Source organism: Castor canadensis, chromosome 16 (genome assembly GCF_047511655.1).
Source record: "Castor canadensis chromosome 16, mCasCan1.hap1v2, whole genome shotgun sequence".
Taxonomy (NCBI): domain Eukaryota; kingdom Metazoa; phylum Chordata; class Mammalia; order Rodentia; family Castoridae; genus Castor; species Castor canadensis.
This window is the reverse complement of record NC_133401.1, coordinates 6,197,625-6,217,921: the sequence shown is the minus strand read 5'-3', so window position 1 is coordinate 6,217,921 and position 20,297 is coordinate 6,197,625. Positions and strand designations below refer to the sequence as shown.

General features: G+C 36.6%; 1 non-coding gene and 1 pseudogene across 1 annotated transcript; one reads left to right on the top strand and one right to left on the bottom strand.

The window, feature by feature from the left end:
* Positions 1-244: 244 nt before the first annotated feature.
* Positions 245-351, top strand: LOC141418267 (U6 spliceosomal RNA). The gene has a single exon (XR_012442951.1). It is a non-coding gene; the product is annotated as a U6 spliceosomal RNA (small nuclear RNA).
* Positions 352-717: 366 nt separating this feature from the next.
* LOC109676695 (vomeronasal type-2 receptor 116-like) overlaps positions 718-20,297 on the bottom strand; it is a 31,979-nt pseudogene continuing 12,399 nt past the window's right edge.

The window sequence follows — 20,297 nt, the reverse complement described above, 5'->3', positions numbered from 1 at the left end:
TAATAACCAGAAAAGAAAAAGACAAAGAATGAAAAATAATCTCATTATGACTCTCAATGGAAACCCATCAGAGAAAGCATACTTCACCATTTTGGCATTGATGATTGAGTTGAACCTTTGTTATAAATGTACACAAGAGAGACCTTGGAAAGCATAGAGTAGACTGTGGCGGATAAGTCAATCATAATGATGAGGAATTCAAACCTGAGCTACTTGAATGTTTCATGTAAAACTTGCCAAAGGAGTGCTTGCTTCGGCAGCACGTATACTAAAATTGGAATGATACAGAGGAGATTAGCATGGCCCCTGTGCAAGGATGGCATGCAAATTCATGAAGTCTTCCATATTTAAAAAAAAACTTGCCAAGACAATGCCTAACAAAAGTTGGTTTAAAAGGTAAAAAGGAGACTGAAAATTCACTAACTACTTGAGAATAGAAGAGGCTACTAGCATGAAGCTTTCAAGCAAAGAAAAAATGAGAAAAAAAAAATATATATAAATGTGTGTATATATACATATATATATATATAATATAGAAGCAAAACATTTAAAATAAAGAGAAAGAAGTAAGGGTCACTGTGTCATTGAAGTAAATCCCATACTATATCTAATACCATGTTAAAAAATCATTGTAGATTTGTCTGGAGAAAATGTATATTTTAGCACAGATATATTTAAACTCATTATGGATTATTTCCCCTGGTGTGTGTTTTATCTCTAAAAGTGCAGTGAATTCTTTTGTAGTCTGAACAAAATGATGTAGCACTTAGGAGCAAAGATGCACCCTACTAGCCTTGCACTTGAGGCCATGATGGAGAATTCCATAGCCTACCTGACCTTTCCCTTGGTGCTGTGATAGGGAGGTAAGTGACCCAGACACTACACAAACCACCATGCTGAATGTCAGGTACTTGGCCTCATTCAAGGTGTCAGGCAGATTTCTGTCCAGGAAAGCCACAGTGAAGCTCCCAGGACACAGTAGAAGGCAGTCAGGGAGCCCTGGTTACACACGGTGATCATGTGGCCAGGTTTAGAGTGTATATCTATGCCAGCAAAAGGTTGAAATGTCCCCATCCAGATTCCACAGAGATGAGTTGGATGAGGGTACAGATGGGAATGATGGAGTTAGGTGTCCCTGACTCCAGCAACTGCCTCATCCTTCTTCCCAGAACAGTGATCTTAAAGGCCAGGACCACAGCAACAGTTTTGGCCAACACAGTGGAAACAGCCACAGTGAACACAACTCCAACTGTGGTCTGTTGGAGGATGCAGCTGGCTGTGTTAGGACAGCCAATGAAAAGAAAGGAGCAGAGAAAGCAGAAGGTGAGGGAGATGAGCGGAATGTACGTGAGACCCTGGTCATTGGTCTTAACTATGGGAGTGTGTTGGTGCAACACAAAGAGTACAAGAATAGCAGGTGGGAGGACAGTGAAACTCAGGGTTATGCCTGCCATGGTCTTCCCTAAGAGATCTTCACAAGCAAAAAAGTTGCATTTTTTGGAGGCAGTGGTCATGCTAAAGGTTGGTGTATTGATGATCCTGACACTTCACATAGTTTTCATGTCTGGTGAGAAATGAAAATTGTCCTATTTCCAGATTTGGTCTTTCTCCCTGTACAGCCCCACATGAAGCTGATTGGACTCGTTGATCTAATTGTCATACTGTGTTTTTTCTTGACACCAAGAAAATGATGTTATATACGGAGTAATTCCTGAGTAGTGTAAACTGTACACTTTATGGTTCAGTGAACAATGCTGTTATTTATTCTCATTATTTATGTGGCATGTTAATGAGAAAATTATTCTAGCCTCACAAAGCATTTAAGAGACCTAGCTACCAAACTAAATGGTCCCTCTGTCAGCAATGGCCTGAGTATTCATTCAATGATCAACCACTTATTGACAAACCCCCATGAGCTATGACTTGCTATGTTTCAGGGAACATGACATGGCTAATAGTTATTCATGTCATGTGTAGTAAGTAATCCCATTGCATTCCCCACAAAGAAACATGGCATTTTGATTGATTCTAATTGTATTTAAATAGTAGATCTAATTGGAAATTACTAGTGTCTTTCATTACTGAGTCTTCCTTTCATGAATGACTATATCCCACCACTGGCTTCAGTTACATTATTACAAATGTTTTCCAGTAATTATTAGTACAACCTTTATAAATACACACATGATTTTCCATAGATACTTTAGGCATTCAGATGTAATACATGCCATCTTTTGTGAATGGGTTGTGAGTGAGATGTAGTTGTAATTTTTAGTACATACAGAAGTACTCAGTTTTATTCCTTAATTTACATGGATTTTACAGTTACATACTACTGTTAGGTGAAAATTATGCAAGCCATGTTTCTTCCTTTCCAGTAATCATCTCATTTCCTTTACTGACATATTGCACAGACCATGATCTATGTCATCATGCCTGGTAGATCAAGCATTCATCTCACACTGGTGCTTTCAAAATTTAAGCACAAAATGTGATCTTTGTTTTAGTAATCCATAATCACCTTTTGTGGGGTGAGACACTTTCCTTGCCTCTTATTTGTCATTGTTTATTGGCAAATCATGGAAAAGTTTTAATTTCTTCAGTTATTGAGATTATTTCTCTTTTCTCACAAACAAGTGGAGTGTAATACAATGCAAAAATAAATGTGTTGAGAATATAGCATCCCATATGATGTAAATTTAGTTCAAGAAAGAAAGTGGACTGTAAATTTTGTTTCTTGAAATGGCTTTGTGAGATGGAGTGCCAAATTTTAATACTTCCCATAAAATGAATTGAGATTTTGATATTTCTTCTCTGAAGGAGTTTGAGTAAATCATTCCGTATTGTATAGTCTAAAATGCTATGAAGTTCACCAATTACAATTATATTCACCATAAAAATTATATGAAAAAGTTGAACGGTGGATAAAATTTGTTAGCAGACATAGCACTATTATTTTTCTTGGGGCAACTGTATTTATTGTTTTCAATAACTTTGTGAATTTCACCTAAATTTTCCAATTGGTTGATCTGAAATTCTTTATACAAGATTTTGTATATTTTTTCTGTATGTCTGTACAAACCCACATGTTTTGCCACTTTTCTCTTTCTTCTTTAATCCTTTTTTTTTTGGCACTGGGGGTTAAGCCCAGGGTGTCACACTTGCTAGGCAGGCATTGTACCACGTGAGTCACACACCCAGTCCTTCTGAAATCATTTAGGGCCAATCAATTTTATTTATGTTAGAATCAGCATTAATATTATTAGCCTTTCCCAGTGTGTCTTCTACTTGCTAAATGTTCTATCATATAATTTCCTGTCTCTCAATTACTTTTGATTAATTTGTTCCTCATTCCTAGTTTATAGTGGTTATTTCAAAAGCAGAATTCATTCCTTTTAAAAATATAATACCCATACATTTAATGTAGCATATAATCTTTCTCCAAAGACAGTTTCAGTTTTAGCCCACAACTTGATAAGTAAGACTTTAATTTTATTATCTTGGTAAAAATTTTGTTGACCCTTTATCTAGCCTCCAAGATGTTGGGAAATGTTTTATAAGAATGTAGGAATTGATGTTTTTGTTTTGTCTTGCTTTCTCCTTGTGAAAAGGTAACATGTGCATGAAAGTATCATATTCCCATCTGTATAAAGTGTGGGTAATAATACACTACTATAGATTTTATTATCTATTTCAAAATATTTCAAAAAATTTGAAGTCGGTCTGAACATGTTGTCAAAGGTCAGTCAAATGTCAGTCAAAAAATATCAGAAAACCCACAGTAGAGACTCAGTAGCCATAAGTCACTCTTTAGTGCCATCATTTCAAGAACATTTGCTGGTAAATGGGTGGAATTGGAGAACATCATTCTGAGTGAGGTTAGCCTGGCCCAAAAGACCAAAAATCGTATGTTCTCCCTCATATGTGGACATTAGATCAAGGGCAAACACAATAATAGGATTAGACTTTGATCACATGATAAAGCGGGAACACACAAGGGAGGGGTGAGGCTAGGTAAGACACCTGAAAAACTAGCTAGCATTTGTTGCCCTTAACGCAGAGAAACTAAAGCAGATACCTTAAAAGCAACTGAGGCCAATAGGAAAAGGGGACCAGGAACTAGAGAAAAGGTTGGATCAAAAAGAATTAACCTAGAAGGTAACACACATGCACAGGAAATTAATGTGAGTCAACTCCCTGAATAGCTATCCTTATCTCAACCAGCAAAAACCCTTGTTCCTTCCTATTATGGCTTATACTCTCTCTACAACAAAATTAGAAATAAGGGCAAAATAGTTTCTGCTGGGTTTTGAGGGGGTGGGAGGGAGAGGGAGGGGGCGGAGTGGGTGGTAAGGGAGGGGGTGGGGGCAGGGGGGAGAAATGACCCAAGCCTTGTATGCACATATGAATAATAAAAAAAAAAGAATTTTCAAAGTTGTGATTATGATACGCAAATATCTTCAGCGATGCTTATCTGTAGGTTTTCTGTAGTCTGTCCCTAACATCATAGCCATATTCCGCATGCTTTAATAATATTAAATCTCATTTTGTATTTTTTGAAAATTATCAAAATTAAGAGTATGCCATTTTCCCACTCCTTCTAATCTTAAGAATTTATCCCACCCCTCATCCATTGGCTACAAGCCTAACTATTCAGCCTCAGTGATGAAGTATAGGACAGCCTCAGAAACTGTAGACACCACAGTGTAAATATGCCCACAGATCTCTGTCCATACCATGGTTACAGAGCTGTGCTGCTAACTTTAATATTTATGTCATTATACTTTATCTCCCCTGCTCACCTGTGCATTTGAGAAAATTCAGGTATAAAACCTTCTGATTAAGGTTATGCTGTATCAAGAGCCTGCTGGACACCAGAGACATACCTGTTTCTTAACCCAAATACAACTTTTCTGAGTACTTGCCCTATTTCAATTGCTAGGAATAGGAAAAGCAAATATGTGACAGGTCCATGTCTTCAATATCGCAGATGTAATTACAAAGAAGATGAATGTCTTGGTATTCTGTACTATTTGTGTGTTTAAAATCCAAGGTAAAGATGGAAAGTGGAAATTTTGAGTAAAGAAAATTGGTTTTGAGGAAAATGATGTTTTCAATGCATATAGAAAAATGAATCAAAGAATGTACTTCAAGGGAAGAAGAAATAGAACTCAGTGTATCAATTAAATTAATAAGTGAAGGAAGGATTTTATTTTTGCCTTCCTCTTCAATGTCCTTTCCATGCCTCCGAGCATGGGGAAGACCAAAGAGCGGTGGAAACTTTGTCAACAACAGACCCTTGCGTGTCTCATGACCATTTTCATTATGTGGAAGAGCGATGCAATCAGAACAACAGGCAGGCTTTCCCTCCTAGAGGATTTTCCTAAGCCCAAGATTACAACTCTCTGCATACAGAGTGGAAGGTCTGAGGACTTTTACCCAATGCTTTATAACTATAGGGGTAATCTTAATTTTTATAAAACAAAAATTGATTTACTCAATCAGATGACCTGTTTATTGATTATATCAAATATATAAGCATTACCAAATATGGTTAAATAAATGTGTTCCTTACTCTTTCATATAAAGTTAGTAAGTGATATAATTTTTGGAAATGACTTGTTAAATCCCCACAATTGGCCATTTCTTGAGTAAGGGGTGGGCCACAAAACCCCCAACATGATTTTGGCTATTTAAGTTTTATGAACTGCACTGTGATTTGGACCAAATTATCCCAGTAATTCCTGTGGCCCACTGTATCATATCCTCAGATAAACATAATTGTTGGACACATGTAATGTGGGGAAAACTGTCCTAATTTCACCTGAAGTTGAAGACCTTCTGGAAAATTTTAACAAGTTGAGAATATCATACTCTGCATCTCCTTTTCTTTTCTCACCCAAATTCACTTGTTCTCCAGCAGAGTTGTTAAGTTGTATATTCTTTAGAAAAGGATGCATCTAAAAAACATATATCCTCCTATGATGAAACAGGGCCAAGTACGCAGACACAAATCCTAAATTAGGGAAAGCCCCAAATTATCTACCATCCCAGCTTTGTAATGCAACCATAGCACAGGCATCTAATGAAATAGTGCAAATGAAAGTTTATGCAGAACTGAAATATTATATATTCTATATTGCCATTTTTGGTGGAAAATGCTGTAACACACTGCGTCATAATAAACCATGCACATGTCAGGTAAAATACAACTGGAGAGTCAAGGCTTCTGGATCTGATTGATCCAGAGCATCTACCAGCAACATGGAGAAATCTATACCCAATATGGTTGCAGAATTAAACGTGATCATTCATGTACCGTATACATTGTACTGCTTAGCACCATTGAGCTACATGAAGAACTACAATTATGCTGTTCTTCTTTATGAACTTTCTGAGAATAGCCTACTATTTTTCTACTGAGAATAGTATTGTGGCCGGCCTGAAGATTGTTTGAAATACAAAGCATTGGGGTTTTCTCATGTATAAATTCTCTGGTGCAAGTGTCTTCTTGTTCTTCATAACTATGTCTATATAGATGCAGATTTCCCTGCCAACAATGAAACTAGTATCTCTTGTGCTTTTGGAGAAAGTATTCTAAATTATTTGGTTAGCATAGCTGTGGAAGCCCTCAACAACAAAGGCCACCTTGAGCATTGGACATTCCATCTAATGGAAGAGTCATTTCCTACCAGACATAAGACCTCATTGATTTTCCATTTGCCCCTGGCTGTATTTGTCCTTGTTGAAGAAGCATTTTATGTTGGGTATGGGCCACAGCACACACAGCATTGTATACATAATAGCTCTTATCTATAATAGCTCTGTCAAAACGATTCATAGGCAACCATGCCAGAGAAGGATGTAGACAGTTCTTCAATATACGGTCCAAATGAGAGAATTATAGAATTACATGAATTGAAATACAGAGAGGTAAGTGTCTTCTGGTTATTTGGAAGGATTAGCTAAATAGATAAAAATTTTTGAAACCGGAAATCTCCTCCTGATTGTTCAAAAAAATGAGAGTCCCTTCATAAGAGTCAAATACGAAATTTCTCTCCATGGTAGAGGTGTGCCCTTGTAAGTTTGTGACCCAGATTCTCCATGTCACCAACTATTTCCCTGTATTAAATATTATATTAACTACACTGTCAGTATAAAGTAAATGATTGTGACATTTGCTGATGATGTTTCTCTGGTCCATAATTGATGTAGTTTTTTATTTGGCCTAACTGAATTTGAAGTGGTTGAGATCATTGTCACAAATGCTACACAGACCTTGGTTCTGTCTGTTGCTCCTCTCAAGTCTGACAGAAATTGAATGCCTTTAAGACTTTCTGGGATGACCAGTCCCACTCATGTCCAGCTTAAATGAAGCATCAAGGAGACCATGCCAAGAACCAGAGATGTGTGCTTGAGAACCATCTGACAGAGAGAAGAAAACCAGTCATTGTCACTTAGGAAGGGAGTGAAAAGCAACAAAGGTGAGCTGAAAGGAAAATAAAATTGGGAGCAATTTAAGGAACAGAGTGGTATAAAGCAGAGTCTCAGTAATGAACTGTTTTAAGTGATACTAGGTATTGACAGAAGGAAAGGTATCTTCACCTCATATTTCAAATTACTCACTACCTAAGAGCTTTGTAGCAAATGAATAAGCAGATTGAGTTTTGGAGAAAAATTATGTCACATTTCCCCTCTGCTGCAGACAAAGAAAATGTGAGTAACACGCTACCTCTTTGTACAAATTTCAGATTATACACTTTGAGAAACCTTCCGAATCTAGTTTCCTCTTTCATGCAGTTTAGGTACCTGAGAATCACTTCAAATGAGTCGTGGTTTAACTCTCCCCATCCCACTCCTCCTTACCTGTGGGAACTTGTGGAATTCCAACAGATTTCCAGTCTGGGCAGAGTTGCCCAACTTGTTCCAGTCAGTGCTGCTACAGAGTTCCTGTCTCTCCTCCATATGTAATTAGGAATTTCATCCTGTGGGCAAAATGGGGAAAGGATCCCATGTCTTCCTTTGACCGTGCCAGACATTATGGAATTCGTAGCCGAGAGATACGTTTGGTAAAAGATTGGGATTTCTGTTGATCTCTTCAATGGCAAAAACCATGGCCAAACATACTAGTAGTTGTTAGCTTTCACCTTCATAGGTAACATAGAAATCCTTAGTGAAAACTCTACATCCTTAATTACTTTGAAATCTGGTAAAATTTTTGTGAATGCTTGGGCACACATAAAAATTCATATGATGTAGCAAAAAAACTTACTGTGGTGACAATGGGTTGACTTTGAGGAGGTAATTAGTATAAGAAGAGATGCAATGGTGAATTTCTCATGAATTAGGTTATTGTCTTAACAGGAGACCAGAGAGCTTGATAAGAAAAAATTGACATGACTGCATTCCTAAACTAGGAAGCATATGTTATGGTGTTATCTTAAAGTGTAATCACTTTAAGCCTCCATAACTGTTAAATATAAATAATTGTTGTTTATGCTAACCAGGTTGTGGTAGGTGTTTATATCTCAGGAAAAATTAAGACTATATTCTGATGAAGGACAGTCACCCTGTCCATGAAATCTGTCTTTGTAAGAGCTGGCTTTTGGAGGTGCTGGAATCTATGCATGAAGCAAACAGCATGACAGGGTCTAGTAGCAAGGTCTTATTAAACTCCACATAATAAGAGGGAAATATATCCATTTGCAAAATAAGCTGTAAGAATGGAAATGCAAACTGCATTACAGATGGACTTTGAAAATGGTCCGACTTATCAAGAACTAAAATGATCCACAAACTCACATGTCATTAGATGCTTCATGTTGTATAAACATTGTTTATTTGAAATTGTAGAAACAATGTGAAGGGAGAATAATGCTGGCTGAAGCACCTGGGATGATCAGAAAGGCCTGACATCTTGGTATTACCATGGCGTAGCAGAAGGCTGGCAAGTCATCTGAGAGGTTCTTCTATCAAAGTTGTGCATTTGCACCATCAAAACCCAGAAAAACATCAGCTTCAGATCTCCAAAGGAGGAGGGATCACGAGAAGCAGGGACATTTGGGAGAAGGACAAAAGATTGGCAGGTCCAGAAACAAGAGATTTGAGAAACACAGTATTGTAAAGTTTCAAATTTATAATCCATGTTACTTTAATAGTATAAAACGAAGGTCAATGCCAAGATTAACATTGTAGAAGGGATTATTCCAAGTACCCTCTATTTTTGGCACATTTTTACAGTTTTACACACAAAGCAGTCCTGTACCCATGGCAATACTTGCATTTCTATTGTCTGTGGTTAGAAATTTTAGCAAGAAGAGGACATAGGATCTTCTAATGCTATTCTTATTGTCCTTGGCATTGAGGTTTGATTAATATCTTAGTTGGTGTTTGCAATTTGTAAATGCTTCCTATGTGATTGAGAAGAATGTGTATTTTTACTTTCTAACCTACTTAATTCATTTTTGCAGGGCTGGTTATGTAGCCATCATGTCAGGCACCTGCTCCACCATGAGCTCTATCTCTAGTCCAAAATTTGTATTCTTCAATTGCAGGTTAAGACTTTGAACATTTGTCCAATAAATTAGACTTGATACTTTCATTTCATGCATTCTTGTTGTACAGGTATCATTTTTGTTTGAGATGCGAAAGTTCATCAGGATGTGCTGGAGTGGAAAGGCAAACGTAAACAAACAGTGATTTACTTCAGTTTTATTTTCTCTGTTCACCCTTTGGCTATGCTGACACTGGTCACTCTGCTCCAGATCTGGGTCTCTGGTGCCTTCCAAGATTTCTATTCAGCTGGTAGAAAAATCTTATATGGTTCTCATCATCCATGCTGTAGGAGGGCAGCCACTGGGGTATCTGGAATACACCCCTGCACCAAGTGCTCTGGTGTTCCAAACTTTAGTCTCTGTACATAGCCACTTGAATTGGTCATTCTGCTTCACCTCCTCCCAAGGTCCTATAGCTGGCTTCTCAAATTGATGTTCTTAAATGGCACATGAACTTTGTTTTCCTCTGGGTCTCAGACCAGCTTCCCACTATCTGGAGCTCTCAGTGCTTCTGATTCAAATTCTTCCCCAATGGCCAGACTGGCCTCTAGATCAACACTTACAGGATAAGCATATGAATATTACTGTGGGTTCTCAGTGACAGGAAATTATGGAGCCTCACAGTAATCTCAGGTGGGACATTGTTTATTATTGTTATTATTAGTATTACTTGTAGCATTTTTGTCACATATTAGTTGTTCAAATTGTGTTAATTGTGATTTTTTATACATGCATATAATGCATTGTGATGAAATTCACCCCCTCTATTTTTTCCTTCACTCAGTCTCTTCATCTACCCTCCAATGACTGGTGCCCACCCCCAGACAGTTTCGGGTTTTTTTTAGACTATATTCCAGATATCACAGATGCAATATTTATCTTCATCAGTCTAGTTTGTTTTCCATTATATTATCTCTAGCGTTATCCATTTTCCTCAAACAACATAATTTCATTCTTTATCTCTGACAAATACTACATTGTATATACCACATTTTCTTTATCCATTCAATAATTAATGGAAACCTAGGCTGATTCCATTGGTTGGCTATTGTGCATAGCTTGGCTATAAATGGGTGTGCAAGTATCTTGATTATATTCAGACTGACTTCTTTTTGAATACATGTCCAGGAGTGGTATAGGAGGATCATACAATAGCTCTGTTTTTAAATTTTGGAAGAATCTCCATGTTGATTTCCATAGTGGTCTCACTAACTTAAATTCCCACGCAAAGTGTGTCAGGGTTCCTTTTCACCAACATCTTCTTCAGCATTTGTTGTTGTTTTCTTGATGATTGCCATTCTGGCTGGGGTGAGATGAAATCTCAGTGTAGAACTGCTTACATGGCCTCCCAACACAATACCATAACTATATGTTGAGAAGAAGAAAGAACTGTCAAGTGCTGGTGTGCTATGCAGAACTCCAGGTCCATGATCAGCTGCACTTCTGTATGTGTGGAACGCTGTGTTAATTGCATTTTATTAGTCACTCCCTCTGCTTTCTGCCTTGACACCACTATGTGCTGGTGTTGGGGCACTCTTTTTCACCTTTGTCCCACTCTGTAAAGTCATTCTAAAACTTTTTCTTGAACTCTCTGTTGACAAGTAAACTTTAGTGCTTTCCCACCATCACCCACCTTGAGTGGTAATTGCTCCACATTTATTCTGATTCTAGCCCCTGCAGGATCTGGTGATAATGGGGTGCTTTTAATACACAATCTTGGAATCACTCTGCTACATATTTTGAAATACGCAATAAAGGGTTGTTAAATGTAATCATCCTAGTTTTCAATGAAAAACACAACTCATTTCTCCAACCTAACTGGAAAATTTTACCCACTAACCCAGCTCTACTTTTCCCTCCTTTACCATTGCCTATGTTAGACCTCATCTGTTCCTTTAAAAACTTCTATGACAGAGATCTTTAAGAGTCCATAAATTTTGGGAATCTTGATGTACTTGCCCTTTTGTGCCTGACTTGTTTATCTTAATACAACTTTCTTCATGTTCATCTATGTTATCATAAATGTCAAGTTTTCACTTTTTATGAATGAGTTGTATTTGATTGTGTGTAAGTATCATACTGTCTTCATCCATGCATCTTTTGATGGACACATGTATTGCTTCCATTTTTTTGGCTTTGGGGATACTCCTGAAATAATTGGATATGTGCAGATGGCTGCTCTACATATCAATTCTATTTAGTAATAGAATTGCTAGATCATATGGAAACTCTAATTTAAATTTTTGAGAAGCCTCTAGACTCATTTCCAAAATGGTTTTATTAATTTACTTTTCCACCAAGACTATGTTTCTCTTTTCTCCAAAGCACTCCCTCCTTCCAGTAGGAAACAAAACCTTAAGAGCTACCACTTTAGACCAACTTTCTCTTTTTATGTGTGTTATTCAGTAATTTAGGTTGTCCTAATCTAAATTAAATACTATTTAGCTCTATTTAAAATATTTAGATCTATTTAAAATAGATCTGTCATTTAGCTCAACAATTACTAATCATGTGATTTTTATTTTTCTTCTTTAACAATTCAACCAAATACATAACCCCAGTTAGTTGCTTTATTTTCTTTATTATGAAGTCATGCATACATACACTGAAAGGCATGGCTCTCACATATACAATCCTGTAGAATTTTGAAAAATAAGTTCTCCATTATCACCTTCATCACTTTTGAGAGTATTTTTACCTTCTTATGAAAATTATTTAATGGTCCATCACCAGTTTTTTCCTCCTATAGAGGCAATTTACAGTTGTGACATTTTTCTATTTGGATTCACTTTGTTAGAATCATACAATATGTATTATTTTACATTCAATAAAACCTTTATTAGATTCATGCAGGTGCATTTTTCAATACTTTTTTCCTTTGTGTTTTTGAGCAGTATTATTATGTTGTATAAGTACATTAGAATGTTTTCACCATTTTCTCATTGATGGACATTTGAGCTATTTTGTAGTTTGGATCATTATGAGTGAAAGGTTTTTGAACATCCTTAAACACATATTTTTGTATTCAATTTAATTCTTTTTTAGCATTTAAAGGATAGTTTTCTTGCAATTTTAATGTGGTTTCAAAAATTATAATGCATATCTTTGAAATATCATAAACTATTAATACTCAACATTGTTCTGTATTAATAAATGACAAACGTTAGTACAAAACAGTTTCATTTAATTTCTTCTATTCTTTGTGTTACTGGAAGGAATTTTACATGCATACTTTGTAAATTCCCAAAGGCCATGTTTAAAATGCAATGTTTGCTTTAAGTTGTCTCAGGTATCTATGGTACTATTTGCACCAAATAGCAGTTAGAAGGAAAGACTTAAGGCCAAGAAAACTTGCTGTTTCTCCTTCTATCTTTCTCTGCAACATTTTGGCTCTAGTAATTCTAACTGTACTGTGAAGTGGTGATTTTCTATTTTTCATTATCTACCATTATTATTTGGAATTCATCTGCATGAATGATGTACCACTTGCTCCTTCTCTCATTTTTCCCTTCCTTCCTCTCTTACCTATTTAAGCTTTTTACATATTAATTTATATTAGCATATGTTAATTACAAAAAGGGGTTACTGCATTGAGTTTTACACATGCAGATATTACACATTGATTGAATAACTAGCTCTATTATTTTCTCTTTTCTCCATACTACTCACTCTCATTTTCTACAGTGTTCGGTGAGTTGACTTGTGCCACCATCATACACAGACACAATGTATTTCATCATTGTTTCCCCATGATTGTGGTTCCCTTTGCTCTTTCACTTTACCCTCAGACACTTCCTTGATTACAGTCATGTTTTGATAGATAGATGATAGATATATAGATAGATAGATAGATAATGTGTGTGTATATCTACACTTATATTTTGGGTCTACAGTCAACATACAAGAGAGAATATGTAAACTTTGTCCCTCTGAACCTGGGTTATTTTGTTTAAAACGATCTCCAGATCTTTCCATTTTCCTGCAAATGCCATCATTTTATTCCTTACTGTGCCTGAATAACACTCCATTGTGTGTGTGTGTGTGTGTGTGTGTGTGTGTATGTATATTTTTTTCTCAGGCCATTCATCAGTTGTGGGGCATATGGGATGCTTCCATAGCTTGACTACTATGAATACGTCTGCAATAAACATGGGTTTGCACGTGTATTCAGAATTGGTTTGTTTAACTATTGATTTTTTCCTGCAGTTAACCAATAACATTTAATTTTTTCTGAAAGTGTTGCCTGCAGTTTCTTTCTATTTTTTATTCCCTGTCACTATAATTCCAAAGGCATCATGACCTCACTCTCAAAGTGGACATTTCTTTGAATGGTATGTAATTCATTTCATTTTTTTCTGCTACTCCATTTTTTCTAGTACCACCACACCAAGTAAACAAGACTGGTTTTGGTATCCAGACTTTGCAATCAACTATCAATTCAAAGTGGATCAAAGTTCTTAATATAAGATCAGAAACCTTGAAACTACTGTAGGAAAGAATATGGAATACACTGGAATATATATGTACTCACAATAAATTCCTAAGTAGAACACCAACAACTCAGCAATTAAGGGAAAGGATAGGCAAATGGGACTAACTAACTAAAAAGTTTCTGCATAGCAAAGGACATGGTCACCTGACTGGAGTGGCTGCCCACAGAATGGGAGAAAATCTTTGCCAGCTTTACATCTGACAATGGAGTAATAATCAGAATTTACCAGGAGCTCAAAAGACTAAACTCTCAAAGAATCATTGACCCAATGATGAAATGGGTAAATAAACTGAAAAGAGCTTTTTTCAAAGGATAAAATAAAAATTGCCAAAGAAGCACATGAAGAAATTCTCAACACTCCTGGTCATAAAGAAGATGCAAATCAAAACCATGTTAAGATTCCACCTCACTCCTGTTAGAACAGTTATAATCAAGAACATAAACAATACAAATGTTGGTGAGGATGTGGGGAAAAAGAAACAGCCATACATTGCTGGTGGGAATGTAAATTAGTGTAATCACGGTGAACAGGAGTATGGAGGTGCATCATGAACTAAAAATATAACTACCACATACCCAGCAGTACCACTCCTAGGCATATATCTGAATTAATTTAAGTCCAGATACAATAATGACACTTGCACACCCATATTTATTGCAGTATTATTCATAGTATCAAGCTAGGCAAACAGCCAGATGCTCCACAAGTGATGAATGGATTGAGAAAATGAGGCATATAAATACAAAGGAATCTTATTCAGCCATAAAGAAGAAGGAAATTTTGCCAGTCACTGGTAAATGGATGGAACTGGAGAGCATCTTAAGTAAAGTAAGTCAAGATTCAGGAAAGCAAATGTGGCATCTGTTCCTCATACTTGGAAGATAGATCCAAATACAAATTTAAGCATCATCATATATTGTGTGTGTGTGTGTGTGTGTGTGTGTGTGTGTGTCACTTTTTGAAAAGTTGGAATCTTAGAGATCACTGGAGGAGGAGGAAAAGAAGAAGCAAATGATAGAGAGTGAAGTATACTGAAATACACCACACCTGTATGGGAATAAGACACAATAGAACACACTGAAAACTGCTGAATAATATTTGGTAAAAGGGAAAAGGGTAAGGAAGAATAGCAGGGGGTAAGAGAGATTAAAATCCAATATATTTACAGGGAAAGTACCAGGGTAAAACCACACTGAACAATGAACTGACACTTAAACAATGAAGGACAGAAATGTAGAACAGGTCATGGTGAGGGGAGTGTACTAACAGGAGGAGGAAGGTAAATGAAGAGGAAAGAAAGGTGAATGTTGTTGAGGTACTTTCTTCTCATGTATGAATATGGAACATTGAATCATGTAGAAGTAATTTTATGAAGGAAGAAGTGGAAGAGGAAGAACAATGTAGGGGATGGATCAAGCTGGGGTACATTATGTTCATATATGGAAATGTCACAATGAAATCCTCTGTAAAACAGTTATAACCTAATAACAATGTTTTAAAAATCTGCAATGGAATGGCTAGCTCAGTACATACATTATTCCAATATTTAATTTCATTTTACTTTTTATTTTAAAATATTAAATGACAACTAGATATTAAATATATTCAAAGTATATATGATGATTTTATATAAATATATATATATAGTCTAATAATCATCACATCAATTTAATTAACATTCCAGCTATACTTTGAATATTTCCCATCCCTCAGAAATACAGATTGGGACTGAATCTTTAAATGCAATAGTAGTAATAGATGTGGGCTTTAAGAGATGGTCTTGCCTTAAGGGCTTCACTTCTCTCAATGAAATTACTCTCCTTATAGAAAAACTTAATGAAGTGAGTTTATGAGTTTAACCTTTTTATCCTGTTGCCTTGTGAGGACACAGCATTCAAATGCAAATTGGAAAAAGATCCAATCTGGGGTTCTCACCAGACTCCTAACTTACCTGTGCCTTTATCTCAAATGTCCCAGCCTCCATAACAGAAAGCTGTAAATTTATGTGGTTTATAAATTACATGGTCTAAAGTGTTTTATTATAGCAGCAGTAAAGATATAAGAGAATGTCTATGTCTGTCCTTCCTGTGCATTAGATCACCAGAACATACTCATTTCCATAGTAGAAATTTGCAGCTTTTGATTTGTGCCTCCCTGGTTCTCCCATCCACCAACCCCTGTCAACAAATATCTACTCTATGATTCTATGAGTTTTAGTTATTTATACTCTACTTGAAGATGAAGTCAACTATTTGTTTTTCTCTATCTGGCTTATCTCACTTAGCATAACATTCTCTGCATCTGTATTTATTGTTGGAAATGAAATAATTTATTTCCTTTTATGGTTAAGTAGTATTCAATTGAATATATTTACCACACACTATTTAAGCATTTATTCATTAATAGACATTCAGGTTATTTCCATGTCTTGTCTACTGAGACTACTGCTGTAGTGAACTTGGATTGCAGAAGTCTCTTTGAGATCTCACTTTCTTTGAATATATTCTTGGTGCTGCACTGATTGGACAATATGGTATTTATATATTTGCTATTTAATGAGGAAACTCCATAGTGATGTCCATACTGGCTATGCCAATAGCCTATATTTTAAATGAAACATTGCACCTTATTTGGAGACATTTTGTCATTGACTTCTTAGTTTATTTTTTAACATATTGCATAGGTTTCATTTCAGGACTATATTTTCAAAGATTTTTTAAAAATAGAAAGCAGCCTGGGGAGGTCAGTAGTGACTCTTTCCAGGGAAACAGACAAATGAGAAAATGAACTTTGTATGAAGATTATGCCTCTCTCTGAGGCAGTGATTGGGAAGTTTTCTTGGCATGAACTTTAAAACACTGACGATTCTTTGTCTATTTTGTGATACTGGGGATACAACCAGGGTTTCATGCATGGTAGATAAGTCGGATTGGAAGCCCAGCTGTGATCCTCTGCTAATGGTTCTGCTTACCTACTTACAATTTCTATCAGGATAGAGGAAAAGAACCCCCAGGGAAACATATATGACAATTTGAACCCAATGACAAAGGAGGCAGTCTCGGCTGACATGTACCTCTGGGATTGGTGCTTTGGACTCATAGATGCCTTGGTTAAAAACAAGTTACACTAGCTGAATGTCAAATATTAGGGCTCTACTGAAGTCTTATTAAATTGAACTGAATCCTTACAAATAGAGGACATGGGGATTGACATTCTAATTTTGAGGTGAGATATGAGCTCTGAAAACGGCTTCATAAACCATCTTGTTAAATAGAAATGATCTATTTTAGGAGGAAATTGGCTGGCACATATCAACTCGAAAGTAGAAATAAAGGGCTATGTTTGGTAGAAATTTTATGCCTGTCACACTGCACAGAGCAAAGGTACTGGCTCTATGATGCCTGAATTCACTACCTCTTCCCTAAATGCCTGAACCTGGCTTGCTGATGGGTCAGGGAAGCTGACATTTCATTGTGTGTAGAGGACTGCTGGAGATGGGTAGCCTCAGTGTCATCCATGCTAAACCTGAAACAGTCATGGTCACTAAACTCAGTCATAATAACTTAGTGTTTTGGTTTATACTCATATTCTATCTACTAGGAATTTTACATTCAACACAATAGACTCTCTTTGGAGCTGAAAATTGGAACCAAACTCAGTTGCATATCTGCTTGTGTAGATACCTTGTTTTTAAATCCAAAGTAAGAGCGTCACCCCTGTTAGAACAGCCATCATCAGCAACACCACCAACAACAGGTGTTGGTGAGGATGCGGGGAAAAAGGAACCCTCTTACACTGTTGGTGGGAATGTAGGCTAGTACAACCACTCTGGAAAAAAATTTGAAGGCTACTTAAAAAGCTGGACATCAATCTACCATTTGATCCAGCAATACCACTCTTGGGGATATACCCAAAAGACTGCGACACAGGTTACTCCAGAGGCACCTGCACACCCATGTTTATTGCGGCACTATTCACAATAGCCAAGTTATGGAAACAGCCAAGATGCCCCAGCACTGACGAATGGATTAAGAAAATGTGGTATCTATACACAATGGAATTTTATGCAGCCATGAAGAAGAATGAAATGTTATCATTCGCTGGTAAATGGATGGAATTGGAGAACATCATTCTGAGTGAGGTTAGCCTGGCTCAAAAAACCAAAAATCGTATGTTCTCCCTCATATGTGGACATTAGATCAAGGGCAAACACAACAAGGGGATTGGACTATGAGCACATGATAAAAGCTTTAGCACACAAGGGAGGGGTGAGGATAGGTAAGACACCTAAAAAACTAGCTAGCATTTGTTGCCCTTAACGCAGAGAAACTAAAGCAGATACCTTAAAGCAACTGAGGCCAATAGGAAAAGGGGAACAGGAACTAGAGAAAAGGTTAGATCAAAAAGAATTAACCTAGAAGGTAACACCCACGCACAGGAAATCAATGTGAGTCAATGCCCTGTATAGCTATCCTTATCTCAACCAGCAAAAACCCTTGTTCCTTCCTATTATTGCTTATACTCTCTCTACAACAAAATTAGAGATAAGGGCAAAATAGTTTCTGCTGGGTATTGAGGCAGGGGAGCGGGAGGGGGTGGAGTGGGTGGTAAGGGAGGGGGTGGGGGCAGGGGGGAGAAATGAACCAAGCCTTGTATGCACATATGAATAATAAAAGAAAAATGAAAAAAAAAACAAAGTAAGAGCGTATGCTCTGGTGAAGGTGACAACAGTGAAGATACAGATCAAGCCTTTATCTGTGTCTCATTCAGAGGCCATGACTGCACGGCACACTTTGGGGTATTGGTGAAAGATGATCAATTTGTCTTGTGTTTGGGTAGGCCTATGACCACAAAGACCTTATTGAACATCTGACAGTATCTGCCTGATTGTCCCAACATTGTTGAAGCTCTTGAAGAACATTCAATTGCATTCAGCTACTTTGTATCTGGTGAAACTAATTCATGTCCACTCCTAGACTTTAAGGACATTTAGTATTTGGAAATGCTGTGTCTTTTGTCATCAAATATAATAAAATGGACTGTCTGATTTTATTTCATTTTCCTTCTCCTGGTACTCCTATCTTGCTAAACTGAGTTCAGGTTAGGCTCAATGGAAACTTGGTTCCAATTAGATTCTATGGAAACCACTTTGTTGCTCTTTTACTGGTTCTTCTAGATAAAATATCTAGGTTAAAGTCTGGAATGAGAGGAATAATGGTGAAATTATAGGCACTGATATAGGACACATTGCTTTTGTGGAGGAGGAGAGAGATCAGGAACTCAAAACATGAGGAGTGAAAACTTGGATCCCAGGGTCTATGACTATTAGGGAAGCATTCACCACATATTGGATTTGTGAGTAAGTTAGTGGGGAAGCCTAGAGAATTTTCAAGAAAGCATATTGGTCTGGGACAATAGTGATATCAGTGAAGCCAGATGTTGGATGGGTTCATGGTCTTATGTTCTCCACTAATTCCCCCTTATGATACTTAAGAATTCTTTGGAACTCTTCTAGCTCTCCATGATGTAGGCATTGGATTCTAGTGTGAAGATGTCAAGTTGTCAAAGGCTACAGTTACTTTAGTTAATAGATTCCATTGCTTTTACACTGAGGAAAGTGAATTCCTCATAACTGAGATTAACATAGTCTCTATGGGGCATTGTAATATGTTATTACCAATTGTCCCAATCACAGGGATAGAGTAAGAGCTTTTGCATCCAAGGAATTCAAGGTGACAATGATACAGACGTTAAAAACAAAGAAAAAACAGCCTTTTAAAATATGGATGCAAGGAAAACAAATGCTTTTATAGATGAAATATGTAATTACCTAAATGTAAAATACTGAAAAATCATGCAATATGTGGCAGAGGATCAGATAATACCCAAAACTTTTATTTTCCTACATAAAGAAATATGCAAATTTATATAGTAAACTAATAGCATTGTACCACTGTACAGTGCAAAAACTACATAATAAGATATAAGAATATGTAAAAAAAGAGCAGTATTCTTTTGACATTTAATGTTCTGTAACAAAATGAGAACAATTAAAATGCACAAAATAAAAGAAAGCTTAAAATAACTCAAATAATATAAGCCAAGTGAACAATAAATAAATATAATCAAATAAGCCTTTGGCTTTACAAGAGTGCTGAGTAGAAGATGGTAGAGGGACAGAAACTTTCTTGATGAGGTCCTGTTAATAACAGCTTGGATAAAAAGAAGAGACTGCATACAGAAGAGCCAA